This window comes from Chelmon rostratus, chromosome 1 (assembly GCF_017976325.1).
Source record: "Chelmon rostratus isolate fCheRos1 chromosome 1, fCheRos1.pri, whole genome shotgun sequence".
Classification (NCBI taxonomy): Eukaryota; Metazoa; Chordata; class Actinopteri; order Chaetodontiformes; family Chaetodontidae; genus Chelmon; species Chelmon rostratus.
The window spans coordinates 28,186,939-28,193,673 of NC_055658.1; the positions used below are offsets into that span (position 1 = coordinate 28,186,939).

Below are 6,735 nucleotides of genomic sequence, written 5' to 3' on the forward strand. Positions count from 1 at the left end.
TAACATTAACACAGCTGTGCAGGGGGGGGGGGGAATCTGAAAGTATTGACATTTGTATTGAAGTTCCACTTAATCATGTGTTCCAGCTTTTGACTGCAGCAGTTGTGTCATTTGCAGATGTTCTCTCATTTCCTTGTCAATATCACGCGTGAGGCATGTTTCATCCCAGGGAGACAACTGTTCCTCTTTGATTCTACAGATGACAGTGGATTCCGCAGTATGATTAGGGCAATGGGGACAGAACCACCCACTCACTGCCATCACGCTGTAGTACTGATGTGCTCTGAGGGATTCCCACACATCACATCTTCACAGACCTTTCATGATCTAGACTAAGCTCGACTCAAAGATGTATCTCTGTGTAAACACTGTGGCATTCGTACAGCTAAAATCAAGTTTACAGCATCGGGGAGGACATTGGGCTTGTTTTCTGTCAACCAATTAGGTTTAAAAATTGAAGAACAGCTTCAAAGCATCGCAATCTCACACCGTTTTCTCCACACTGGTATATTAACCAGCCATTTATAGGTGGATAATTGTCATGTGCAAGTTGCAGTGAAAAGATCACCAGCGTCAGGAACAAGTGAGGCGAGAGCGATAAACGAGGTCATGTTGCTTATGAGTGGATGAATGAAGACTGTCCCGAAAGCAGTAGCATGTTGAACATAATGCAGTTTGACGGGGCTTCGTTCTTACAACAACACCAAAATCCACCTATCAAAACCGGCCTGAACAGACTCACGATTTCTGTGGCTTTTCTTTCTAAGAACACAGAGGACGATGCTTCAAAGCAAAGGCAAATGAGACAGCATTTTCGTAGCACTCGAGACTGTGCTGCGCCACAAGAGCTGACAATATCTTTATAGCGTGTGTGGGGGAGAGCTGAGTATAACCTGGGCTCGCATCCCAGGAAAAGATGGATCACAAGTCTCTGGCAAAGTAGCAACTGTGCATCAAGAATTCAAAGTGTGCTCTTTTCTGCTGTAATTGGCAATTCACGACTGAGAAATCCAATCAGTGCCATAAAAACTAAAGCAGAGTTGCATATTCTTTGATACAACTTTACAACTCAAATGACTGCTGTCACATCTAGTCAACATTTAGATAATATTCTCACAGAAGACAACAATTCACATATATAAAATGTATTTTGGTGGCCAACCCAGATGAATTTGAAGTGTCCCAGGCTGGTCCACAGGATGGATGACTGGATGGATCAATATTGACTACACAAACGCAGATCCATTTCAGATTCTTTGTTTACTCCGACCTGCTGCATTTCAAGTGAACCGCAAGCTGTCAGGAACACACCTCGCTGTGCTTTGACGTTTTCACAAGCAAATAAAACAGCAATGAGCAGTTTTAATTCATGATGTTTACAGAGGCAGTGCAAGTCTGTGCATGAAGTGAGCTGCTTGGAGTAACATTAAGAAGCGTTGTTTCCATTGCTACTATTTCCATGCTTCTCAAGCACTGCTGAGAGCTGCTTTTGAACCTCAGCGTTTTGTTCCTGTTGGAGATGAACAGACGACTCAAATACAGTCCCGACCTCTGACTCACAACAGCTCTAGATGACAATTCTTAATGGATAAGATAGAAAACACAACACAAAACACTTACAAGAAAGCTTTGATGTATGCTTTTTAATGCAGATCTATTAAACTGTTAAAATATGTATCTACACCACTTAACAAATCTTAATGTGAGCCTACTTTAGGGCACATGTGCAATATGAAGCTGCAGGATGTAGGACAATAAAAAATACTGAGCTGGACTCTGTATTAAGGCTGTAAATAATAATCATTGTCATAATCGAATTAATCTGCCGGTTATTGCCTCATTTTATCATGTGCCCTATATAACATCAGTCACCGGTTAAAATGGCCGTCACAATTTACCGAGACCCAAGGTGATGCAATCAAGTGGCCAACAGTCAAAACCCAGAAACATTTAATCTACGATAATGTTAAGACACGGAGAGGCAGCACATTTTCACATTTGAGAAGCTTTAATGCGAATATGTTTGGAGTTTTTACTTAAAAAAACTGATTTCAATAGTCAAAAAACGAATGCACTAATTGTTCTACTCTGCACTGATAGATATCTAGAGGGCTAAGAGCAGAATATAGGACAAACAACTTGACTGAGAAATCTCGAACATTAATTCTTCCTTTTAAATGTCTTCCTGTTTCCTGCAGCTGATTCTGTGGATTAGGAAATAAAACGTCTGCTGTGTGCAACTGCGCTGACTTGAATTTACAATTACTGGCTACGATCTGGAGGTAAGGTCATGTATGCAATGCTGTTTTTCTGCTCTCTTAAGATGTTGGAGCGTCCCACCAGCGCTCAAACAAGCCCAACCCCCCATCACTTCGGGAGGACCACTTCAAATAAATCTCAACCTTGAGGAAACGCTGCATGTTTTCAGCTACAAAGGTGCTCCATTTCATCTCAACCTGTCTAATGACATTAACTACATGATGAGGCTTAATATGGACTCCCCACTGCACAAAGAGAATTAATGAATGCATTCGCTTCTCATTTCGCATGTGTTCTATTTCTTTCACCCTAACCCAAGAATATGCATTCATTAGAAGTAAATTACGTCATTCAAGTGATTTCAAGGTACCCGAAAGCCTTCAAATTAGCAGCTGCCTTTAAGGATACAGGTTAAATGCTTTATTACTTTGCAATCAGCTGGTGTGCAGCCATGAGATGACGGGAGCCTTACAAAGCCAACATAATCCCCTTGTCCTGGACTAATCTGATGGCCCGGACCTCTAAACAAACACTGTTAAATTCTCGTCTTCCACACGGTTTCTTTGACACATGGCCTGACGTGGAACAGATTTTAAAAAGGTGCAAAAACGGACAAAATAAACACAAAAACATAAAGTATCACTGGTTTTTGCAGATCCTTAAGATTCAGTATTTCCTTCTGGTCACAACATATCTGAAAGCTGAAAGCCACAGTGTCAGCACATACATTAATCACTGAAATCGGGGTCACACCCCAGCAGCTCAATTAGCACAAAAATTAAACTGGTGGATTAGGAAATGGCAATTTCTTCAAGTGGCGTCGCTCTCATGTCGACCGGGCGTTGCACAAATTTACACATCTCTGACAACTATACAACGTCATGCTATTATGTGGAGCTTAGAGTCTTAAATTTTACTCTCACTCTGCAATTGATGGCTCTGTCAGGTTGTAGAAAATGTGCCTGACGTGTTACAACAAGGCCCCTAACACCCTTACAATGATTGGAACAAATTATGACTAAAAAAAGGTAATCAGACGGAGAGGAACTGCCTTTGAAAAGGTAGTCAGCTGGAAAGGAAGCGGTAACAGCTCTCAGCTCTCTGCCTCGCAGTGAGCTAGTGCTGAATTTTCCTCGTTAGAAAAGGCAGAAAAGAACAAATAACGATTGAGTACAAACAGGAACACTGGTGCTCAGATAATTATTTCATCAGCTACATTATTTCAATTTTGGGAAGGAAATTCTCTTCCTTTCTCTTGTATTTATTTCAGTTTGGCAAGAACATTAGAAGAATAAGTAATAATAGGTCTCAACGTAAAACACCCTTAAAAATGCATAAAATCAATACATGAAAGGCAGTAATGAATCAATACTGACCAAACACTTACAGGCTAAGTGAAAGGCTTGAATCATTTATAGGCACAGCTGACAAATTACGGTACCTCGAGTTAAGTTGATCTTCTCACTGCTCCCTGGACTAAAGCAGCCTTTTGTGGCCGGCTGAGTGAAAGGGTGAAATGCACCAAACAGTGAAGTTTATTCTACTGTGTTCACATCACTAACTGTATGACACCTGAAATCATTACCAACCACCCATTCTGGTTTCAACGGCTGCTACAGCACAGCGAGACTACACTTCAAAACAAACCAACTGCTGCTTCCTGCTGACCTCTGTGACAAAGCGTTAAGTACTACAAAACCACAAGTCAGCGGCTAGCTGACTTGATGCAGCACCAGGAACTTCCAACATCCAAAATACCGGTTGAGTGCCTAGAGCAAATGAGCCATGTTTATTGCATGATGCACTGGAACAAAGTGGATTAACAGCATCGTGACGTATTACTACAATTGTGTGTAGGAGGGTTTCATGTAATATCTTACGCCTGCGTTTATGTTAGGTTTCCCTTTATCAGTGTCAGCAGCTCAGAGTTATTGCCACACCCCGACAATGGAGCTGCCAAACTGATATTTCAAATTAACTGCAGCATTAGCCAGGAGCGCTTGAGGCTCTTTAGGAACAAGTACAACGTTTTACTGCCAAATATTCAAAATTCCTTCTTTCTCTCTGTGATTGGTGCGTTTATCTGAAGAAATAGCACTGACAGCAGGTGACGCATTTCAGCATGTCATTGCACATCTTATGGCAGCTCTCACCTCCATTACTGGACATTCGTCATTGCTTGGGTGGATAGTGTGCTCTTTAGTCCAAACTGTATTGAAATAACGGAACAGTCCAAGATCAATATATCATTATACTATCTTTTTTACATAGCTGTAAAAACAAACTTGGTATGGATCCCATAGTTGTTGTTTTTTTTACTGTAATCAAGACACATATTAAGCAAGTCTGATTCACTATAAACCTGTCATGGGTCTGTGGCGGAAAAACTATGGAAAGGAGACCCCGCTTTTGGATTATATCAAAACTAGCTTGACATTTCTGCACTGCAATTTCTTGGTACTTATCAGTCGACGTATATTCCAAAACTGATAAATTTGCAATAAGCTGCCAACAGATGTACAAGCCTGGCCGATTCATCTGTCTTAGTAAAACTGAATTCGGCCTTTTCATAGACACCATTGACCCTCTCTCAAATATATCCCTATGAGGTAATGCTAAACACTCGCGGAGACTCGATGTCCGTTCATTTAGTCACGCCAGATGGAGGATCGTCACAGTTACATTGTAAGCACTTACGAGCGGCACAAGGAGAAACAGAAACACAAATAGCACGTGAACAACCAATCGTGTGTTTAACTGTTAGCAGCAGTGCATTGGGAACAATGAGCAAGGCCGTGCAAAACCTATGGCAACTTCATCTTAAAAGCTTGCCTGCACAATGGCGATTAAAACCTAATCTCCTACTTTTGTTGCCACAAACCATCTTTTTGCCTATGCGAATATGGCAAACTGAAACTCAGACGAATATTGCTGTTGAAAGGAAACCTTGTGTGCAAACTTTTTATTATGAAATTCTGCAATTTGGAGCTATTTTATCAAAAGCTGGGTGTTGTGCTGCAGACTCCTTGGCCAGTCTCTAATGTGGCACTGCCATACTCTCTGGAGCAGCACAGACCACAGGGTAGAGCACAGGCTGAGCCCACAGTGGTCTCGTAAAAAATGTTTTGTGCTTTAATTGAATGACTCATTTCAGATGGGACAGCCCCCACAACACCAGCCAAGGAAAAGAATCTGGAGAGAAGAGTCCCACATTTTTTCACGTCAGAAAGCTCTAACTCGAGGCTTATTAGACCACAAACCACCATTTCATGAGATCTTGTCTCCTTGAGGAGCACTGGAGAAGGATGTTCTAGATAGAACTTGTTAGAGCACGGCTCCCATTGTTGTTACACTGGCAGCGGAAGTGAAACGTAGGGTTCAAATAGTCACAAACATTCTCACTTTGTGCTGAATCCTCGAGAGCGACACGTTCATGAAAAACGTTCCGGTTTCAGTTTTTCTAGAGATCACTAAAAACCCTCGGACGGGCGCTCTGGGGTCCCCGGTACCCCGGTTGGGAAACACTGTAACCCCAACGGTCACACTGGTGGAATCCGCAGCTTTAACTCTGTCAAACTCACGTTTCCTCGTAACGTTTTGCTGCCTTAAATTTCACTTTAAGTGACATTTATTTGAGCAAAAAGTGTGTTTTTGTACCATTAATAAATTTTACTCTCCTCCTCGAGGTGATAGCTGTCCGTTGCTACCCTTGTACTCAAGTTAAACGGCTTTAGTTGGCGACTGCGTTGCATGTTAAGTTAACCGTTTTCACGGGTTTACACGTTAGTTGAAGTTCAAGAAGCTAACAGAGCTAACTTAGCTCGGGGTAATGAGCTAATCTGACTAGTACGCTAGCTGGCAGAGTGAAACAATGAGCTCAGAGTGCAGTCAGGCTTGGCTAGCTTGCTTGCTGCTGCATGCTGTGTTGGCTACTTATATGGTGTACAGCTAGCCAGCTTGCCTTGCACGAAAGGCTAACGTTAAATGGCTAACGAGTCGTAGCACTATCAACAATGAGAGGAAAAAAAAGGCAAAAATGTACTAACTTACCGACTTAGCTAGCCACTCCTATTCCAAACCCTGGTATGTCCATGGTGGTGTGCACTCCATAAAAAGAACAAATCAGAGGAATTGGCTTGAATTACAGTAAAACCTCTAAAAAAAATCTGAAGTACCAGAAAGCAGTGGCAGCGCACTCCCCAAGACATCCAACACAAGAGAGGAGGGGAGGCCAGCGATTCACTGGACTTCTGCCATCACACTTCGAGATACCGTCCACATCGAAAACAACCGAGTGCGGAGGGCATTCTATCGGTGCGGTCTCAAGCCCGACACAAGTCCGGTCCTCTTCCGCGACCTTATGGCAATTAATCCCACAGTGAAGAGCTTCCCATCCAGGTTAATTCCTCCGTATTCGCCGTTTCTGGATGAGCGCCGTGGTGGTTCTTCGTGTGGGAACTGATACAATGTAGCCAA

At 42.4% G+C, this 6,735-nt stretch overlaps 1 protein-coding gene across 4 annotated transcripts in view; it reads right to left on the reverse strand.

Moving 5' to 3' along the window:
• Positions 1 to 6,735, reverse strand: part of LOC121607166 (zinc finger protein 609-like) — a 73,511-nt gene extending 66,776 nt beyond the window's left edge. For 3 of the 4 annotated variants that reach the window (XM_041937882.1, XM_041937890.1, XM_041937865.1), the window contains exon 1: positions 6,310 to 6,735. The gene's annotated coding sequence lies outside the window, so the exon portion shown is untranslated. The remainder of the gene's footprint in view (positions 1 to 6,309) is intronic. The other variant, XM_041937873.1, reaches the window with a different exon arrangement.